The sequence below is a fragment of the Thalassophryne amazonica genome, chromosome 22 (genome assembly GCF_902500255.1).
Source record: "Thalassophryne amazonica chromosome 22, fThaAma1.1, whole genome shotgun sequence".
NCBI lineage: Eukaryota > Metazoa > Chordata > Actinopteri > Batrachoidiformes > Batrachoididae > Thalassophryne > Thalassophryne amazonica.
Window position 1 is genome coordinate 11,862,124 of NC_047124.1, and position 22,799 is coordinate 11,884,922.

At 42.1% G+C, this 22,799-nt stretch overlaps 1 protein-coding gene and 1 long non-coding RNA gene across 5 annotated transcripts in view; both read right to left on the bottom strand.

The window, feature by feature from the left end:
- pcloa (piccolo presynaptic cytomatrix protein a) overlaps positions 1–22,799 on the bottom strand; it is a 100,082-nt gene that overhangs the window by 55,793 nt on the left and 21,490 nt on the right. The window lies entirely within an intron of this gene.
- On the bottom strand, positions 1,204–14,977 carry LOC117504071. Its single transcript, XR_004558718.1, has 3 exons — positions 14,919–14,977; positions 5,992–5,994; positions 1,204–1,501 (listed from the first exon to the last, which is right to left on the bottom strand). It is a non-coding gene; the product is annotated as an uncharacterized LOC117504071 (long non-coding RNA).

The following is a 22,799-nucleotide window of genomic DNA, read 5'->3' on the forward strand; positions in this document are numbered from 1 at the left end:
TAAAATGTAACCAATAGACTAACATCTATTTTAAGACACACTTTTACATTTATGGAAGTCAAGAATACAGATCATGCATAATATATGGTAATGGGACAAGCTTTACCCAGGCATGTCAGAAAGGGTTTCAGTGAGCAAACTAAACAGTCCAAGTTTGGCTGCATATGCATACTGTTAAAGCATAAATTGTTGTGTGTTTAAATGGATCTGACGTTTTGCACATATTCCAACCATTTAAGACCAAAACATCCTTTTGGACCACACAGTTGCAAGTAGTGAAGCAAAACTGTTTACAGTGTGATGCTCTACTGTTGGCGTAAAAACCACTTTAGCACCATTTTAAATTAATCTCCAATGTAAACAAACAGTGTTGTAGAACATCAACAAACAAAGTGGTAAAGGCTGTGGTAGGCCCAGGATTTTTGCTAATTTTGTCCTGTCATGGCTGCTGCTTATTAGTATTATTACTGTAGTAATGGTGGATTTTTGCAGGCTTGCAAATCCCGCGGAGTGGACACGAGTAGTATCATCCATTAGGCATCGCTAACGAAGCGACAACAATGACGATATATTGCAAGGGGCTCAATTAAACCAGTAGGTCCAGAGTAATGAAATTACTTTGAAGATTGAATCAAAAGACGTGTGTTTTAGAGGAAACAGAGACCAAAACAGCAACTGTTGCCCAGTTTCTCCATCACACTTAGATGAGTCAGGTCAAATCAACCAAGGCTATGAAGAAACAATAGCAACGTTCATAGTTGTATTCACTGAGTACTCATGGAGCTGGGACTTGGTCAGTGGTTGACCTCTTGGACATTAAACCAGAATGCTGTTGTTGCTCAGCAACAAACAGCTCAGAGTGAGTTGTATTGAGAATAAGAGTGTAATAACCCTGTAGTTGTTCCAAATCAGGTCATCACACTTTCATTTCCAAAAAGAGATTAAAGATTCAAGATTCAACAATTTTAATGATCCCTAAAAGGGCAATTCATATCACACCCAGTTACCTCAGACAAAAAAATACAGCAATTGATCCACAATTATTACTAACTGAAAGTAATAATGGCACACATCAGAATTACGAGTAAAACAGTCGCACATATATATTTGATTGTTTATGTACGCTAAACTTTGAAACAGTCCGTCATCCGAATTGAGGCAATGAGAGTATGGGCTGCAGCAGCTTCCTGCACAGCCAGGGATAGCAAGTCTTTCCTTGCAGTCTCATGGGATGATAACTATCTCCAAAATGGAAGCACAGATCCCACCTGAAGAAGTTCAGCCCTGATAGCATAGACAGTCCACGAGCCAGTCAACAATTTTGACCTAAGTACCACTTAAGGTGACGAAACGTCACTTAGAATCCAGCCTCAGTGTACCATGGCCGACATAAAAATGTATAGCAATCCCAGGGTGGCAACTGTAGTCAGGTAGTGGTCAATAAAGGATTACACAGGGATCAAAATTTAAAAATTCTCCAATTATGTTGAAAACTGCACTACTGTATTTGACTGATCATAAAGATTCCAAAAAGGTATAGTTTGGAGTATGTAATGGCCCAGTCACACGGCACTTAACAAAGGGTGCCGAAGCCCTGACGAAGGAAAAAAAAAATTCATCAGAAAATGCTGACAAATGAGCCGCCGAATTCCAATCACCGAATATCCAACGAATCATGAGCGCAAAACGAACGAAGGATAAACGAGACAAAATGTTAACGTTGACGCTTTGAACGACAGCTGAAACCGAAGCTTCGACGCTTTGAACGACAGCTAAAAACAGCGATCACTCACCAGCCCGGTAGGTGGCGGTAAATGGTACCGTCCGCCATTGAATACGAATGAAGAAGAAAAAGACCATCAGCAGCATCTATAAAAGCCACTGGCAGCCAATTTCTCATGCTGATCATTAATTCATCCTCGTATATTTTGGCCTGAAGAACAGCCATCTCGTACTCGTCCACAAGGCGGCCTGGCTCTTCTCCACGCTGGGGATCATCACCATCCATGGTGCTGGTCATGACGAACTGACTGTGTCTGGTCATGGGGAACTGTTCGTGTCCAACGAAGGCCATGCTCACACAAAGGCAAAACATTTGAAACGTCCGTACATAGTTGATGAAACGTTCTTAACGGTATATTTACTGTATGAAAACGTTTAGGTCGTCGAGGCGTCGTTACGTATTCGTTAATTACTCGTTCAGCTGTCGTCATGTTCGTTCAACCGAGGTGAACGAAGAGTGAACGAAAGGCTAACGTTACAAAAACTAACCAAATGATAACAAACCTGTTGTATGGCTGGGGGGCCTGGCTGCCTTTTTGTTTCTGTCTTTTGTTTTTCCTTCCAGGTGGCTTGCATTTGGGACTGAGTGGCTGTGTTGCTGAGGTTATCAGGACCTCACCCTGATCACCTGAGGCTGATCACCTGCGGCTCATCAGGACTCACAGCTGTGGTGCATCTGCATGGATTGGAACATGGTGGCATTTAAGACTGGAGTGCACAGTGTGTATTTGCCAGAGACTCGACCAGACGGGTGAGATCGTCGTCTCGGGAGCCATCTCATCATCAGTGGATGCAGAGAACGTCCAGGGTTTGATGCACGGTCTGTGAAAGAGGAGGGGGTGAGGTCTCACACTCGTCAGCACACTTCCTGAGGTACGTTAGATTTTGTGACTAACATTTATACAGTCAGTAAATGTGGTGTCCCTCACACCTTTTTATATTGAGCTGTATGTTAGTCATGTATCGGCTTCCACTGCAGTGGAGTTTTGTGAACTGGAAGTTCCATGCCTGCAGGTTGGGAAGCTGATTATTAATTAAGCCAGGAAGTGTTTGCTGTTTGTACACCTTTAAGTGTTCTCTCTGTGTGTAGAGTGTGGACTCACATAATGGTTCCTTCTTTCACAGACTCGGTTTGTTGCGGCCACCTGGGGGGTGTCGGCGGGGTCCTTGGGTCCGAACAGCTTCTGGCTCCGGACCGTTAGCGCTGCTGGGAGCGCACCACGCCAGACCGCACTTTCTTTTGTTGTTTTTTGTATCACTGTTATGTATTAAATTCAGTTAGCCTTTGTACCGTGCTCTGCTTATTTCATACTGGGTCCTTCAAACGCTGGTCGGTTCTCCGAGCTGCGTCCGACACATAACAAAACCGTCACAAACAATGGCGAAACAAAATACGGACGAATTGAGGTTTTCGGTGGTGTTCGTTGAAGATTTTCGACAGTTTAAAAATCCTGATGAAGTGACCGCTGCCATAACAAAGCTGACGAGGGTTAAACGATGCCAATGAAAGTCCAGATTTCTTGTTTCGTCAGGGCTTCGTCAGCCTCCATTCTGAAGCAAACGCCTCTTTTCTCATTCTCTGCAACTGCCGACGCCTTTGCTTGGCTCAACAGACGGGTTGATTTATGCAAATTCAGGCATCGGAGAAGCTCCCAGCCTGCATGTTAAGCCACGCAACACACAGGCCAATGCGCTTCTTGTGCTGAGACAGAATGTAGGAGACAGGAGGAGGATGGAAGAAAGAAGCAGTTGAGAGCAAGAGCAGGGCAGCCTGGAGAAATGTCGCAGCAGCAAACCCAGGGTAAATAAGGTATGAGCTGCAGCACCGTGCCACACCTAAGCCGCGCAAAACCGACACCATTTGAAGACAGACGCACGCATCTCGTCGGCAGAAAGTATTTGAACATGACAGGTGTTTTGGTGCCAGTGAAGGTGCAATATTGCATTTCCTGAAGAGCAATATGAGACTGCGACCTGCCAGCCGACCAATCAGTTCCCCACCTTCTGCCTCACACTACCTGATGGAAATACTGTGTTCTGTGTACTTCTCGGGTATAACTATTGAAGGACATCATTACTTTTGCAGTCAGTTTTGCCTGCGTTTATTTGATTTATTTATTCTTTTCTACCTTTTAGGGCCAACAGTTTGTGACAGCCTTAAAATAGCAAATACTTTGCGGTTTATCACCAGCTTTTGTGTATTTCCAAATCTCAGCAACAGGCCTGTGACCGCTGCAACTTCACTGAGATTTGGACGGTTACCTGCGTCAAGCAATTTTCAATTATTTGCAATTTATATACCCCAAGCTGTGAAAAGGCTCTTAAGGACAAATGCACAGAGGAGTGTTGGCAGATTAGAAAAGCAAGTACAGCTGGATCGGCCCGGACCCAAATTCGGACAAAACGAAAAATCCAACCTGTTTTACACACACAAATTAGGTTGTTTAGTGCAGCAGCTAAGAGAATATTTAGAGAAAAATCCTGCAAATGGTGATACAAGCATCAAATTCGGCACAAATACTCTGACTAGCCACTTGAAATTTCAATAGGCGGCCAGGTAGGGGTCAACTGAAGAATTACACAGGGGTCAAAATTAAAAATACTCCAATCAAACTGAAAACTACACTACATTATTTGTCTGATGATAACGATTCCAAAAAGGTATAGTTTGGACTATCTGTGGCTGAATGTTCAGGAGTTATGGGGTAAAAACAGCAAAAAATGGTGACAAAGGTCAGTTTCAGTTTGTTCAGGGGTCAAAAGTTAAAGTTGCTCCAATTTTGGTAAAAAATAGCTGAGTTAACAGAGTTTTAAAAAGGAATAGTTTGGACCATGTGTCATGTTTAGTTATCATGCTACGGGGTAACATATGTCACATGTCATAGAATCCAATGAACGTTGACCTTGTTTGACCTTTACTTTGGAGACCAAACATTCAACACAGTCAAAACTATTCCATTTATTAATCCTATTAGCTCAACCAAGAATTTGCATCACTTTTTACCAATATTGAAGGAACTTTAACTTTTGACCCCTGTACAAACTGAAACTGACCTTTGTCACCATTTTTGCTGTTTTGACCCCATAACTCCTGATCATTCAGTCATAGATAGTCCAAACTATACCTATATCATTATGATCAGACAAATAATGTAGTGTAGTTTCAATGTGATTGGAGCATTTTTAATTTTGACCCTTGTGTAATTCTTCAAATGACCCCTGGCCTCCTATTGAAAATTCAAATGGCTAGTTGGTTTTTGCAAAAGAGTAATGTCAAACCAAAAGTTTGATGTAACTCTGTATTGTTACAAATGTTTTTTATTAGTATGGCCTAAGCAGTGGGTCACCCCTTTGAGTCTGGATTGCTTGAGGTTTCTTCCTCAGAGGGAGTTTTTCCTTACCGCTGTCACCTGTGTGCTTACTGTGGGGGTTGGTAAGGTTAGAGCTTACTTGTGTGAAGCGCCTTAAGGCATCTTTGCTGTGATTTGGTGCTATAAAAATTAAATAAATGAGTTTAGATTAAATGTGGAAAAAAAAATTCGATAGTCGCCACAGCATGCTCTAAAAGGCTCAGTGCAAGAGAACAAACGAGGTCATACTACTGGAGCCCAAAGGAAACTACAGCGTGCAAAGAGGCCGGGACTCCTGTGTCAAAGTTCTGCTGATGTCAGTGGGTTACATTTCAAACTTGAGAGAAATCCAGTTAATCCGGGCTCGCAGTGATGGACACAGTACAGCTGTGGGTGTGCATGTGTGTATGTGTGTGTGTGAGATTCCCCCCCCATTGATGCCGGCTGGGAGGATTCAGGTTTCTCCAGCTTGACGGATCTATCAGTTGAACCAGAAAGCAGGCTGTGAAAGATGACCGCTGATAGGACACGTTGAAAACTCACTCAGACAGCCGGCGGCCACTTATCCCAGAGCCAGTTATCAACACATCACAGCAGGCGCACCTGCAGTCTTTACTGCCTTCTCACATACACGTGGCCAGATTGCCTGTAGAGTAACTTCTCAGCGCGGCTCTCGAGTTATTTTACAGACAGTCAAAGCTGCTGCAGACTAAACAATAATGTCACATGATCGATGTCTCCATGAAACAATCAGACACAAGGATGAACTCAGGGTGGATGCAAATTTAATTAAAGTATCTCCTAGTTTGTGAGAACTGGATGAAAGTCTCCAGCAGCAATTAACGCACAAACATTATACCATCTTTGCTCAGACCACAAAGATAGCAGTGAAATTAAAGTATATTTCGAAATCTATAAAATGTGATAAATATATCAGACTCTTCAGAGAGTGAATTGGAGTGAAAGTACACAATTAGTAGATTTAGACTGCATTTAAAAAGGTATTATGAATTATTATTATTATTATTTTTCACACCAGTGCCACTTTAAAGATGTGACCAAAGCTTCCCTCCTTAGTTACTCCATGTCAACAATCATATCTTAACTGTTCACTGATCCATTTTAGTACATTTCTGTACAGAAACGGTCTCTCTTGCTGGCAACCACATCTGCTCCCAATCCAGTAACCATCCAGCAGGTGGCAGACATGCCTAAAGGATAATACACAGGCAAATCAAAGTAGTTTTTGGCTTGATCTGTTCCATCCCAAGTCACCAAATTTTAAGGAGTTTGTCTTCATTATGTTTAGTTTTAATGAGCTGAATTATAAAAAGAAGGCACTTATTGTCTTTAAGTTCTATCTAGTTATCCACCCATCCACTCAGTGTATTATACAGGGTACAAAAATGGTATTGTTGTACTCTTGGATCGCGATCTAGCGTAAAAATGAATTATGATGTCCTCTGACGTACCCTCCTTGTGGAAGCATGGACATTAAAGTTGAACTATCTCTGGTGCCTTGCAGCAACAGGCCAAATAGCCATCATCAAGTCATGAAGTATCCATTTATATTTCAATAAGCTATATAAAGAAACTTTAGGACTCCTTGCAAAGTTCATAACAATCCTTAGAGTCTAAAAGGGGTTCTAATCATCTTCTCTTGGAGTTTTGTCTTTCAATTGGTACATTATTACATAAACATATCCTATTGCAGTTATAGAATATAAGCACCTGTGCCATTATTTCAGCAAACAGAAGCACAGATGATTCCTAAAAGTGGGAGAATCACTCACTGGCACGACCTCCGTACAGGAAGATTTCCGAGCAGCACATGCTGAAGAGAGCATGCTTACACCAACCAGTCCCAGCAGAAGACTGCCCCTCCCTGAGCCTGGTTCTGCTGGAGGTTTCTTCCTGTTAAAAGGGAGTTTTTCCTTCCCACTGTAGCCAAGTGCTTGCTCACAGGGGGTCGTTTTGACCGTTGGGGTTTTACGTAATTATTGTATGGCCTTGCCTTATAATATAAAGCGCCTTGGGGTAACTGTTGTGATTTGGCGCTATATAAATAAAATTGATTGATTGATTTACAGTGGGCCTCATGTATCAACGTTGCGTACGGCGATATTTGAGCGTATATGGGGTGTACACCAAAACGGCTGCTCTACTTGGCATTTATCAATGTGGTCGTTGGCGTACGCTGTGCTGAAAATATACACCAGGTCGAGAGGTGGCGTAAATTATACACCAAAATGAACCAGCGCTGGAATCCACATAAAAATGAAGATGATCAACATGATAAACAGTGCCATTATACAAATCAGTGCATATGTTAAATAAAAAACACTTTCCTGATTATACTACATAATAATCAATACAAATCCCGCTGTTACGGGATTGTTATGGAGCATGATCCGTGGCTACAGCGCTGCTCGCCTTTTTCTCCAGACTTCGAGCCTGGAGCCAGAGCAGCGCTGAGCTTAACTTTATGTGGTGTGATCGTTGTAGACTATGAAATTGATAATAACAACTGTAGTTTCGTCATTCCCTTAATTTGCCCGTGCTGCAACCAGGTTTCGTCGTCTCCATTCGGTTGTCACAATAAAATAAATACAGAAATACATTTAACAAATAAAGAAATCTGACAGATTAGGCGTGTCTTATTAATTGAGCGAGCAAATATCCACATGTCAAGAATTATTGACATGTGAAAAGAGAATACAGTGTTCCCTCGCTATAACGCCGTTCACCTGTCGTGGCCTCGGAGTCTCGTGGAGTTTTTAGTCCAATTTTGCATGCCTTTTTTTTTTTTTTTTGAGTGTTCTGTGTTCTGCGTATCTGTTTATACATGAGGCCCAATGAGCTTGTGATGATGACACATAACTTGGGTAAATGTCATGAAACACCTCCGAAGGAAACGGCAAATGATCGTACAGAAACCAGTCTCTCACAAACACCAACGTACCTGACTGAAAAACGCTGGATTCATTATGCCTTCCCAAATTTACAGCTTCTTCAAAACAAGACACACTGAAAATTATGGAGGGTAACTAAATATTGAGAGATTGGCTGTGGGTATATTTGGTTACAGTTCCCACATGGGTTGGTGCAGCTCTCGGATTAAGAACGGAGATCCCATGAAGGTTTTAAAAAATATGCCCAAAGAGACCGAAGGAAGACAAGAAGCGAAAGTAAAAAGAGCTTGATGGTGATTAGAGGTGACCCAACACCAGCTAATGCCAACAAGCATATCACCCTGTAAATCTGAAAATCAATTACTGGAAAAGGTTGAGACCAAGCCAAAATTCAAGATGTCTATCAAGAGTGACCTTCAGAGTTTAATTTAAAACAGCAATGAAAATTTATAGCATCACTTGTCCATGGCATGAGAAAGACAATCTGGTGTTTTTTCTGATCCATGTTGAAGCTTACTGTCAGTTGTACAGAATTTAGAAACAAGGATTAGGCTGTATAGGTGTAATGGCAAGGTTTCCATTCTCACTTCTGGATTTATTCTGATAGCACCCTTCCCTTGTCAGTTTTTCAGTTTCTTTTCTTCTGCTTTAGCACACACCAGTTTGTTATTTCCATGGTTAGTTCCCAAGCAAAAAAAAAACCCTCTCTCGTGTCCCTCTGTGCCAGTATATTTTACACCGTTTGCTAAGCCAACTTGAGTTCAGTTTCCTAGTAATCTGTCGTTGTCAGCCAGTGCTTTGTACCGGTGTTTCTTCATCGTCCTCGCCTAATCAGGTTGATTGGCCTTTCGTACGTTAAACTCTGCTGCCTGATGGATTATTCTACCGCCTAATCCTTCAAGGACACCTTTGCCTCACTGACGGATCTCCTGTGCTTTCTGAACCTTGGCTTGTTTAAACAACAGAACTCTAGAGTTGCCTCAGATTGTACGAGGGCTGTCAATAAAGTAACGGTCCTTTTTATTTTTTTCAAAAACTATATGGATTTCATTCATATGTTTTTATGTCAGACATGCTTGAACCCTCGTGCGCATGCGTGAGTTTTTCCACGCCTGTCGGTGACGTCATTCGCCTGTGAGCACTCCTTGTGGGAGGAGTCGTCCAGCCCCTCGTCGGAATTCCTTTGTCTGAGAAGTTGCTGAGAGACTGGCGCTTTGTTTGATCAAAATTTTTTCTAAACCTGTGAGACACATCGAAGTGGACACGGTTCGACAAAATTAAGCTGGTTTTCAGTGAAAATTTTAACGGCTGATGAGAGATTTTGAGGTGATTCTGTCGCTTTAAGGACTTCCCACGGTGCGAGACGTCGCTCAGCGCTCTCAGCCGCCGTCGTCATCCTGTTCAAGCTGAAAACCTCCACATTTCAGGTTCTATTGATCCAGGACGTCGTGAGAGAACAGAGAAGTTTCAGAAGAAGTCGGTTTCAGCATTTTATCCGGATATTCCACTGTTAAAGGAGATTTTTTTAATGAAAGACGTGCGGACGGGTCCGCGCGTCGGGACGCAGCCGCCGCGACGCTCCGCCACAGGAAAAACACCTCTGTTTGAAGCCTTAAGGACAAGTTGGAACATGTCCTGCCTGTTAAACAATTTCTCATATACTCACTCCACTGAAAGCCATCAAAAGCCGCCTGGATTTTACAAATGGTTATCAACACGGAGGTGTTTTTCCTGTGCCGCGCTGAAGAGGAGGTACTGCTGGCCCACCACCACCAGAGGGCGCCCTGCTTGGAGTGCGGGCTCCAAGCACGAGAGGGCGCCAGACCCAGAAGAAGTGACAGCTGTCACTCATCCTCTGCACCAGCTGTCACTCGTTCATCATCACCACCATAAAAGCCGGACTGCAACTCCACCTCCCCGCCGAGAAATCGACTACCATTACTAAGGTAATTTCTCTGTGAACTTAAGACTGTGTATCTGACTAAACTCTTCTTTGCAGCCGTTTTCCTGTCGGTGAGACTCGTCTGTGGAGGTGGCGTTTGAGGTGTTCAGCGACGGCTTCGCAACACCTCCCACCCAGATAAGTGCTCAAACAGGAGCTGCACGAGTGTGTGATTGGAGGTGGAGGTGCTTCCTCCCTCTCTGACTGTGGATTTACTGAGTGTGCGGACTCACACTCACTCATCATATTTCTGCTTTCTGCCAGCAGTACCAGGGTCGACAGCCGAAGACAGAGGCCACCTGGGGACTCGGGACTTGGCGGCTCCGGTGTTCTTCAGACCGTTGGTGGTGGAAGCCGTGTGGGACGCGGCTTCTCTCTCGTCGGGGGTCTTCTATCTTCGAGCCTGCCCACACGTCACCTGGTGTTAAATTGACTGTGCAGATTACAGTATGTTTCGTTGTGTATTATCACAACATTAAATTGTTACCTTTTTGGCTTATTCATTGTCCGTTCATTTGCGCCCCCTGTTGTGGGTCCGTGCTACGACACCTTCCCAACAGGTTTTGGGTTTTAATAGCACATATCAGCGGCAAAACACTGAGTGTGAATCATCAAATTCTGATGTCATAAAACCTTGTGCCACTACAAGATCGCGGTTGTACTGGTCAGATCATATATAGAGTTTGTGTTACTCAAAATCAGACAAAGTCTTGTGAACAAACATCCCTGAATAAACAAAAGGTTGAACATAAATTAATTTTGATATTCTTCACACAGAATGTTTACCAGGCGACAAACACAAGTCTGAGCATTTCGCTTCTTTCTTGCAATGTGTTTTTTTGTGTGTGTTGCTCTCTTGCATAATGGTGTTCCCCTCCTATGTGAAACAAGGAGGGCAATGGGTTTGTTTGTCTGTGTGTGTGTTGTGAAGTGAATCTGACACAATGGAAAAGGTGAGAACTAGTGTCTATATTTACTCGGACCCCTGGGAAAAAGACGGGAGAAGTGTTTGTTCCATGATATTATCTATTTTGATCTGCGCATCCACAACTCACTTTATAAAGTGTCTGCATGAGTCCACTTCCTATTTGAAAAGAAAATAACATTTGGCAAGTTTGCATTCAACACTATAAAACGGTACAACATTCACATTTGACTACTTTAGTCACTATTTGCTTGAAGAAAAACAAAGTTAGGCGGCATTGTTCAATGCTTGCGTTAGTAGACTGGGTGTTGCGTTGGGGAGATTCGAGGATGAGGGGCTTTTGTCACTGAGACATTTTCCGACCTCAAATTCACAGATAATGCTGTGATCTTTGTCGAATCAATGGATACCCTGATACTACTTGAGAAACCGAGTGAGGAGTCGGTGTCTGGATTTGTGATTGTCTTAGATCAAGACTAAGTTCTAGGGTTTCAATGCCTTCCTGGACGTGTGTGTATATGTGCACTGAGGAACGTGTTGAAACATTCGCTCATCTCGGCAGTGATATTCATGTCTGTGGGCTCTTGGCCTTGGAGACTGAGAAGAGCTTATGGACTCGCGGGATTCCTGCACAGGGGTGTTTGCAGATGCTGATACCTTTCCAGGAAGATGGAGTCCCACGTCTTTAGGGTGCTAGTGCTGACTGCCTTAAAGTATGGTTGTTTGATGGATGCCGCCAAGTGACCGAAGGCGACGAGATGACTGAATGTGTTTGCTACGTGGTCTCTGCAGAAGATCCCTGGATACCATTGGAATTAATGAATGTTTCCATAAAAAGCCTCAAACAAGGAGTACTACCTGTATTGTGAGGGAACATCAGTTAGGACATTCAGCCACATGGGGCATTTCTCTTGGCATGAGAGACAGACAGACTACTGTTTCATGAGAAAAATCTTGACAAACTAAGTTGGCTCATGTTTTACAGAAACGTGAATTAATTGCACAACACAAAACATAGAACAAAAACTACCCTAAACAGGCTCCTGGTGACATCAGTGAGAAAACTATTACTTTTATTATGAACGTCACCAGCGGGGGCGCTGTAGATGGCATTGCTGCAGTGATATGTTGTGGTTGCGTATTACTAAGATGTGGCCATAATTTGCTTATTATTTTCCAGCACATTATTGAAGCCACAACTTCATTATTGCATGGAAACTCATTATTAATTTGCAGTGAGTGGCCACACAATAATAACTCATAACCACATATTACTCATACTAATGTGTAGCCTAACGTCACTCCGTTGCGTTTGAAGTGAATTCGAGTACTTACTGCCTCCTCAGAAAGCTAATTTTGACAGTAACTTCTGCCCAAAGGTGTTTTTAATATGACTCACAGATGTGAGTCATGATCATGAACCCTCAACAGATCACAGTCAGTCAGGTTGTCATTGGCTGCTTAGCTCGGGGCGGGGTGAGCTTGCACTCTTATCCTCCTCCTCTCATCTCTGCTGTTGGCTCCCTCTTTCCGTCACCATCACGCCTCTCGTCTATTCTCTCCTCTGTTTGGGGCTCGTCCTCCTCCACAGTCACATGTGGCGACCGCGTCTGTTTTTCCAGATTCAATTCACAGCTAAACTCTGTTTTACGCCTTTTACTTGCATCATTTTAGGTTCATGTGCATCAGTCAGACAGGATTAAATGTGTGTGCATGTTGTCTTGATACGTTATGACTGCACAATCCAATTATGGGTCTGACTAAAGTGAAGAACAAAACGGTGTAGGTAGTGCACAGATCCACCTGTCCGTCCATGCTCTTGTGGACGTTATGCCATAATCACTGGCTGTCCTGTAGGCCTGGGCGATATATCGATTTTATCAATGAATTTGAGTTTTTGGTTGCGGACGATTTAAAAAATAAAAAAATTTAGTTTTTTCTCCTCTTGCAACAGCGCACCTTTTTGTCCCCAGGACCTTCTGTAGATCCCACCTCCCCGTCCTGTTTCTTTCACACAACAACAAAAACAACAGCATGGCTTACCGCTATCGGAGAGTGAGTTTCATCAGTGGTTTGGGATTGCTGCGACAGACGTGGAATAAGTGACCGCATGCTGCAAAGTTTGTCTAAAGCCCATTGCAACAAAACGCAGACGTACAACAAACTTATTCCAGCATCTAAAACAGAGAAATGGGAAAAATGCCACACTTTACGAGGGTAACAAGAGCGCAAACCCCCGCTAAAAAGCAGCTTACTCTGTTTGAATCATCTACCCAAGTGTATTTTTTAAATCAAAAGAACAGTTGGAACTTCAATTCCAGGAGGTAAGTAGGGGTTACTTTTGTTAAGTTTTTAATCAAATAAAAGCAAAACTTGTTTTGAGTTATCTCATTTTCTTTAAAAAAAATTGAAAGTCACATTTTTTCTGAAATCTGAGATTTTATTTTTAGGCCAAATCACCCAGGCCTACTGTCGTGTCTTCATTGTGTTTGGGCTGTAATGGAACACTATTAGAACATCATCGTAACTCTGAACAGCGTCACCAGAGCAGAGAACAACAAATCTGACCCACTACGCTGAGCTCTTTAACCACGATGGATAGACAGCAGATCCTGAAATTACACAGTGACCCCACGTTTCTATTCAATCAATCAATCAATCATTTATTTCTATAGTCCTTTAAAGCAGTGAGATGGTGTCCAAAGTACAAGAATTCACAAAAATCAAACATACAATAGAGTGCGAGATGTCACAGCACCACTAAGTATTAAACACCAGTTTAAATAAATAAGTCTTGAGCTTTGATTTGTACACAACACGTAAAGGATAAATAAGAACTATGTAAAAAAAAAAAAAAAGTTTTAACGTTCTATACCAGTAGATTGAAAATGCTGTTAAATCAGCATTAAAACAGCTTAAAGTCGCGAGTCGTTGCATTGTCATTATATAAAACTAAACTCTTCATAGATTTATCAAACTTTTTAATGTTTTCGTATCATTTTCTACTATTTTATAAAATAACTACTACTAATAATAGTCTACATATTTATTGAAACTAATTTGCTCTGTTTGTTACGGGTTTTGTGGCACTTTTTAAAGTGTTGTGTTTTTAACTCACATCACACACTGGCCTATCGCTGTACTAAGGGCTCGAGATAAGAAAGACACAACAGACTGTGCTAACGAGATGAGGCTGCTGCCAAAATCTGGGTCGTTTCAAGTGTCTGCATGTCCTTGATGCGCGCTCTCTCTCAGCACTGGCAGACATGATGTCTTGGCTGTTGTCCCCCTTTGTGGCACCAAAGGCCCAGTGAATAAAATTTGGCCCTCACTAAGTGGGCTGCATAAGTATAATACAGAGGACATCATAAACATCACGACAGAAGAGCTGTGTTGAGTGGCGTTATATAAAAAAGGACAAGAGGAGGCAGTCAGTGGTGGTCAACGACGATTAAGCTATAATCACTATATCATAGGATACCGTCGGCGTTGGGGGACGCTACCAAGGAGTGTGACAAAATGGACTAATTTGACTCCTTAAGGGTGAGATCAAGATGTCATTTACACATTCACGTTTCTGGTACTCTGCCTACAAGTTTGAAAGATGTTTGAGAAGACCTTATGGTGTCATGAGGGCACTTGACAGAGGTGTATGACGATGTCGACAGAGCAGAACAAATGTCCAAGTCTTGAGAGTAGTAATAGTTCTAGGCTACTATGCCATCTTTGGCATACTAGTTTGACATTGTGCATTTTCCTGAACATGATCCAGCAAAGATTTTAAAGGTAATAGTCCATGAGCACAGTCATCAATTTTGACCTAATCGGTAGCACTCAAAGGGAAGAAACGACACTTAGAATCCAGCCTCAGTGTATCATGGCCTACACAAAAGTGTATGATAGCCATCCCAGGGTGGTAGCTGTACCCAGGTAGGGGTCAATGAAGATTTACACAGAGGTCAAACTTTAAATATGCTCCAATCATGTTGAAAACTATATCACATTACTTGTCTGATCATAACAATTCTAAAAAGGTATAGTTTAGACTATCTATGATGGAATGTTCTGGAGTTACGGGGTCAAAACAGGAAAAATGGTCACAAAGATCAGTTTCAGTTTGTACAGGGGTCAAAAGTTAAAGTTGTGCCAATTTCAGTAAAAAAAAGATGCAAATTATTGGGTGAAATAAAAGGATTAATAAATGGAATAGTTTTGACTGTGTTGAATGTTTGGTTGCCAAAGTAAAGGTCAAACAAGGTTAACATCCATTGGATTCTATGACATATGTTACCCTGTAACATGATAACTAAGCATGACAGATGGTGCAAACTATTCCTTATTAGAACCCTATTAACCCAAATAATAATTTGCATAGTTTTTTTTACTGAAATTGGAGCAACTTTAAATTTTGACCCCTGTACAAACTGAAATTGACCTTTGTCACCATTTTTGCTGTTTTTACCCCATAACTCCAGAACATTCCGTCATAGATAGTCCAAACTATACCTTTTTGGAATCATTATGATCAGACAAGTAATGTGATATAGTTTTCAACATGATTGGAGCATTTTTAAAGTTTGACCTCTGTATAATTCTTCATTGACCCCTACCTGGCTACAGCTACCACCCCGGGATGGCTATCATACATTTTTGTGTAGGCCATGGTACACTGAGGCTGGATTCTAAGTGTCGTTTCCGCCCCTTAAGTGGTACTGAAAACCTGCTTGGCCCATGGACTATAAGGACTCCAGCAACTGGGCAAGGTCAAGGGGATACCCACATATCATCTGGCTGGGGAAGCTAGATGGTTCGCTTTGGGAGGTAGGACAGACAAATGGTGAGTTTGGGTGACCCAAGGTGGATATGTCAATGCTCAGTACTGTACAGTATACCTGGTCACATCTGGCTGGCGCCTGACCTACATTATGTCAGTATTCAACATTATGGGCATGCGACTCCAACCTCCATCCTTATTTCTCATCCTTTTTGGGTTTGAGTGTCCTTCTGTTGGAGGATGAGACATGTCGCCAATCAAAAAGCATTGAAGAGCACCAGAAAACAGTGACACTTTCGCCCCTCATGCAAAAACCCAACGCTGATTGACGAAGCATCACCAAAGAGATGGAGGCCAAATTGTAAAAAATGGAACAAGTGAACATTCGCAATTCTCCCGTCCTGTCCACGAATTGCCCCAAATCCCGTTTTCCAAGACACACTTAGTAACTAAGATACTGCTTCTTTTGACTGTGTGTGTGTGTGTGTGTGTGTGTGTGTGTGTGTGTGTGTGTGTGTGTGTGTGTGTGTGTGTGTGTGGGTGGGGGGGGGGGGGGGGGCGGCGGCACTGAAGGTAATAGCAGAAAGATCTTTTTATGAGAAAGAAATATGGGGAAAACAAACAAAACATACAGACTGGAGGGGGGAGACAGATGCCACGCAGAAGCTCCTGTTCTCCCATTTGTGGCTCTTTTGCTGCTGCTGCTATTTTTACTCACTTCAGCCTCCTGGGTAAGTGACGGAAGAGCTGCAAGGCAAAGTGTATGAGGCGGATCCAGAATAACCTGACTTATCCAAAAAATACGGGCTAAACTGCAGGCAACAACAGTGGGTTTTATTTTAAGGATGTCACAGATCGAGCTGCAGCAGGCCGGCCTTCTGTTCAGCGTGTAACAGTCAGATGATACCAAAAAAAACAAAAGACGCTGTGCCGTGGAGCAAGGCTTTATCTATCTGCCAGTGCAGACTCAGCAGGGTTCTGACTGTGGAGGGCAGGAAACAGGAAACGTCAGACGCTGAACATGTGTGCAGGTTAAGTCACGCCCACAGTGCAGGATGGAGGTGTGACAAACCTGAAAGCTTTGATGAACAAAGAGATTTAAAATCAGAATCCTGTTCTACAAAAATTCAAGGCTTGTACTGGCAACGCATGTACAGGATCATTAAAATTTGGTTAAATAAATGGTCAAACTTCATAATGTTTTATGGAGGAGTAACAGGAAGACAGGGGATGGGAAGGAGAGGAGCAGGTGTAGCCAGTAAGCCAGTAGCAAGCAGTATTTCTGGTATTTATATTTACATTTTGCAAATTGTTTTTCACTTGTACTTTGGATACTCTGTGTGCTTCTTACCCTGTGTGCTGCTATACAATGCTGCTAGAATCTCAATTTCCCTGAGGGAATCTTCTAAAGGGATTAATAAAGTTCTATCTAGTCTAAGATACATAATGTATCTCTAATTTCAGGCAACCTTTATTTCAGTTTGTTCCGAATTCAGCCATCTCTGAATTCAGATGAAATTTTTCTGTTCCTTTAGCTTTAAACCTATGTTGATTTTTTATGTCTATTTAGCTGTCAGCTATGTTTATATTCTGTTGGCTTTACATTCAGTAAGATGAGTTAGCTTTATATTAATTTTATTGCAATGATCCGTTAGCTTTATCCCCTGTTAGCTTTGTCAGTTTGTTAGCTCATGCTAGCAGGGCCTTGGACCCTAGCTAGCATAAGCTACGTGCCACTCAACGCAAGCATGCCGCTAATTATTCATACGTTTATGGCTTATAATAGCTTAAACTGATGAGTTATATAAATATTCAGTTGTCATGAATGGAGAAACTAGCGAGAGCGACCCAATTTTTTATTTATTTTTTTTTTCCAGGCTGTAAACATGTTTATTTCTGCGGTAAGGTTGGGTGCCATGGATGTCAATGGAGATTGACTTGCTTTTTAGAGCCAGCCTCAAGCGGTCATTCAAAGAACTGAATGCCCTGCCACTTCCGTATTGGCACCATTTTTCAGTGCCGGAGAGTTGGCCTTGGCTATTTCAAATGCAAAACAAAGACCGATTTTCTGCATCAAGGTTCATCTTTGTTATGTGACCTATTGTTTCTTGCCGTCACCTACACAAAAGCACGTGTCCACATTTTTGCCGTCCTACATTGGGAACAATAAAATAAAAGAATGCTTTGCTGACTTTTGCAATAAAGCATACAAATGGGATCATTTTGGAGTTGTATCAGCTGTGTCCTTCCGTGAAGCTTGGCTGGCATTTTAACCTGCTTCCAGTCTTTGAGGCTCGACATGCCCTTGACCTTATATGTGCACTGGACCATCAATAATAAAAGAGCTCCAGCAGCCTTCACAAACTGTCGGACTCTTCACTGAAACCATCCAAAAGCGTAACTGTTAGACTGAGTCACTTCATCATCTTAAAGATGCAGATTGTTGTGTTTGCCTTAGCGCGGCTGATGAAGGATGCCGCTCGCTCGTGGCCTTCCCTCTGAGACTGGATCCTTTGATTCAGGCTTGTTAGCAAAGTGCTGCCTCTCCCATTTTAAGTAACACTTCTCCATAACAGCAACACGACATGGAGGCCGCGCTGCAGTGAGAGCAGCAAGAGGCAAAGACGGTTACAGACGTCCCCTACATCAAAGGCAGCGACTGTGAGAAACGCAGAGGGAGAGCCTGGTGTCTGAAAGGAGGAGAACCACAGACAAAAATAAAATAAAATATAACAGACATCAAGTGAAGATAGCAAAAGATTACAGGATACAGAGAACAAGACGAGCGATCCAACATGCTGAGATCTGAAAATGTGAGGGGGTGAAGGGGGCAGCGGTGGACGCAAAGAAAGAAATCCATTAGAGGGAGTACTTTTCCTTCAGGGGGTTCCTCTTCCACTCATATTGACGGGGATTACACACACACACACACACACACACACACACAGACAGACACCTGACTCTGGGATCAAGCCTCAGTAGAAACGACAAGCTTCCTGCTGCCCTTTAAATCCTTTTAGGAAACAAATTACGCTGACACGTGCACACACCATGACATATACCGCGTGGGCGCACATGCCTGACTTTCCCACTTGTCGCTGAACAAGACAGCAAAAAAAACAAAAACAAACACACACCCCTCATGGGAAAACCCACAGCTGCACATCTCAACCCAGATTCACAGGCAGCTCTACAGCGAGACTTGATGGGGCTGCAGCCCCCCACCCAAAGGAATTTCAGTGGCCCCTTCAGAAGCATAGTTGACATTTGTCATTCAAATATCAACCTCACTTTCTCACATTCTGTGGCCTTGCAGCCAGTCCACAACTATGCATGTTTGTTGCATTGCTGCATTTTGTGCAGATTTTTTTTCTTGCTTTGTAAGATGCAGTGAGTGAAATAAAAAGACCTCCCCACCCCCCAAAAGAGTTTAGAACTAACCAAATTGAAAGTGCATATAATGAGGTTTAAGGCCCAAAAGCTTATATCCTGCAGACCTGTGTGTAACCTATTGAACGCTGCCACCTGCTGGATGGTTGGTGGACACTGGATGGATGATTGAAATTGGGAGCATGTGTGGTTCAAATTACACGTATCTTCTCTGCCACCTGGTGGACATGTCGGGTCTTGTTGCAGGGAATACAGTGGTCCCTCACTATATCGCGGTTCACCTTTTGCGGTCTCGCTGTTTCGCGGATTTTTTTAAGTGCAATTTTGCATGCTTCTTTTTTTTAACTGTCTTCTGTGCTTAGTTGCAGCCAAAATCTGGCAACAGGTCCAGAGACTACACTCGCTGTTTTGATGCAGAGCGCTCCAGCAGCGAAGAAAAAGCACGTGCATTGTGTTCTGCGTGTGTCTGTTTATAAGAATCTTCTCTCTCAGAAGAAAAAAAGAGCACCAACAACTACCCATATCACTCGGAAAAAGACACCTGCCCCGAGGTGGAAAAACACGCTGCGGAGCGGCGCCACGACAAAGGCGCGGTTAGAGGAATACTAGTCAGTTACTATTAATTTCTTATGTGTCCAACCTCATAGGTTGATCGTTAAAATTAAATTTGTTAGTTCTAAAAGCCATCATAATTATTTATAGGAAAACGTTCTATTTTTATTTCTCAAACAAATGTTTGGGCCTGAAAACAGGTTTTGATCTTTGGTTTCATTCTATAATACTGGACTTATTTTTCTACTAAGGTTTGAACTTTGAGAGTGTTTACACAGGAGAGAAAAGTGAGAAAATGTGTGTAGTGAGGGGTTTTACAGCCTTAAAACATCTATAATAATTGTAAAAAAAATAATGCTGCTTCTTCGCGGAATTCACCTATCGCGGGCTATTTTTAGAACGTAACTCCCGCGATAAACGAGGGACCACTGTAATCGTATCATCCCATGCATGATGGAAATTATAAGCAGGTGTGGTTGACGTTACATGTAGCTTGAAATTAGCTTGTTTGTCAGTTCCTTTCATTTACAAAGCCTCAGTTTGATGACTAATAATTGCACTGGATGCAATTCTCCACTAGGTGCAGTATAATCCCATATGCCTGCGTGAAAAGGTGGCAGCCTGTGGTAAAAAAATAATGCATCAATATCTCATGACTGCATACGACTAGATGCACCAAACTGCAGACAGTTTATTTTCATATTAACATTTCCCATCATGCAAAACTGCAAGTCAATATGTACACTCATTTGTGAGTTACCACATTATCAATCTCATACCTCAACCCCCACCAAGAATACATTATAGCAGTAATAAAACACTGGGGCTCAACATCAGTTCAAACCAGCAAAATAACCTTGAAAGCAAATAAAATAACTTTAAAAAATGTGCAAGACCTCTGACCACACACATGCACTAACCGACACACAAGCATCAGCAAAGTGAACCCTCGCCGACATAATGACAGCTTGTGACACAGAACTGAGGCACAGATGACTCAACTGAGGGTTTGAGTCTTCTACAGCTATAATCTGTAAATTAGTGCCATTTCAAGATTCAAATTGCTTTTACCTTCAAATAATCCCACTTTTCACAGATTATTCTCATGTGTTCCTGTGTCATGTACTAGTTAAGCCCCCCCCCAATCCTTTTGATTTTTTTTTTTTATTTTTTTTTTGCACACGTCCTTCAGAGAAAAGATTGCACTGGCATCTGTGACAATGTTGAAAATGCTAATTAATATCCATTTCACACAACAGTGTTTTAAGATGCTGAGCTCACCAGTGTAATTACAGTGTTTTCTTCCCGCTTGGCCTCAATTAAGCGATTGCACAGCTCAGGTCCTCATTATTCCAGCAAGCGAGTGCAATTAAGAGCTGTGGAAAAGTAATGAGTCCAAAAAACTGAAAGAACATTAATAGTACTACCATTACGGTAAACAAATGCTGACTATTCTGTTTGTTTATTTTTGAGGATCGCAATGGTGCCAAGTTCAGTGCGTAGCGGCCTTGGTGGCCACCAGACTGCAAGATCATTCCAACCACACCTGCTCCTATTTTCCATCATGCATGTGATGGTAAAGATTATTCCTTGCAACAAGCCCAGAGATATCCAGCAGGTGGCACTGTTCAGCTGGAGGCAGACAGGTGGGCAATTCTACAGTAACAGCTGACCATTAAAAATTAACTCTGATTGTAATTTTGTTATTGCAGAGTTACCCAGATCTATGATTTACTCACCAAATTTTAATCAGTTTATTCTCATTATGTGGGCTTTTAATTTGAAGGCTTACAAGATGAGAGGTGTTTTTTTTTTTTTTTTAGGGACAGACAGATGATAATCTTCAAACACATTTTGCAATGTAGGTGTCGAGTTATAATTAATAAACAACAAGTACTTTTAACAATCAAAAGCTGAGATAAAAATTACTGAGATAAAAATTCCAGATTCAAAGACAAGTGCAAAAAACATGCCATTTTAGATGGAGAGAGTCCACTAGGCCTAGGGTGCACTGGTCCTAGGCTCCACTAGGCCAGACCTCTTGATATTACTTGATGGTGTATATTACAACCCCAAACTAATTTTAAAGTTCACAAATAAATGCAATACTTTCAAATAGCTAACAAACCAGATCCAGTTTTGGTCAATTTACAAAAATAAAACATGTGATTCTGTTGACATACACCATTAATCACCATTAATTGTACTGTTGTCTATAAATCTGTTGAATTAAAAATCAACAAATAATGGTAATTCACCATAAATAAATTGTTTGTTTGTTTTTCAAAATTGTCACACTTTTGCAACATTATTTAACCTACTTTAGTGCAACATATAGCCTACCATAAATGTAAAAACACCTTCAACGTGCTCTCCTTAATACTAGGACTAGTGGGAAGTTCCCATTTTAGACCTCCAAAATGAACCGTCTCTAAACACACCCTTATTTTTTCAAGAACATCCAATTTCCCTTTAGAGATTAGCTAATCAACATACACGTGTTGGGGTGGAGGATGTTCTCAGATCGCTTCTTCTTCTTCTTCTTCTGCACCTCTTCAGAGAGCCAGAAATACACTGCAGATTACTTTAAAACCACCGGCTAACATAGTTACCACGTGAGGTGAAGATACAGCGAACATCTGAGCGCGTCCTGCACGTCCAGGCCAAGACTTTAAAATCCAAACATTTCAAATGTACGACGGCTTTACCTCCTTTGTCTTCCCAACTGTGTCGTTGATGAATGTTACAGAAACAGTAACTTGGATTATTTCTCGTGGCGTGCTAAGTGTGAATGTATTTCGCCTGCATGCTGTGAAACCATTCAACCAAAAGCACCTTTTGGCCTCCATTCCCACAATCTGCTCAACCTACAGCACAGAGCGCCATCTGTTCTGTGGAACTCAGCGCGCATGGCGCTGTGATAGCGCTTCCACATGAGACAACAAGCCATGGTGACACCAGCGAACCAGTTCCCACGCATCACACCACAGCGGACCAAAAGTGTTTGGTTTCCATGTCAAAAGTGGCCCATGTGATTTGACATAACACAACGACAAGTAACTGTCTGCATGCTCATGTGCATATTCTAATACCAATATGTACCCAAATACAATAGACAGTATATAAGCACATGTATCTCTCCAGCTCACAAAGTGTATTGTTACTATATATA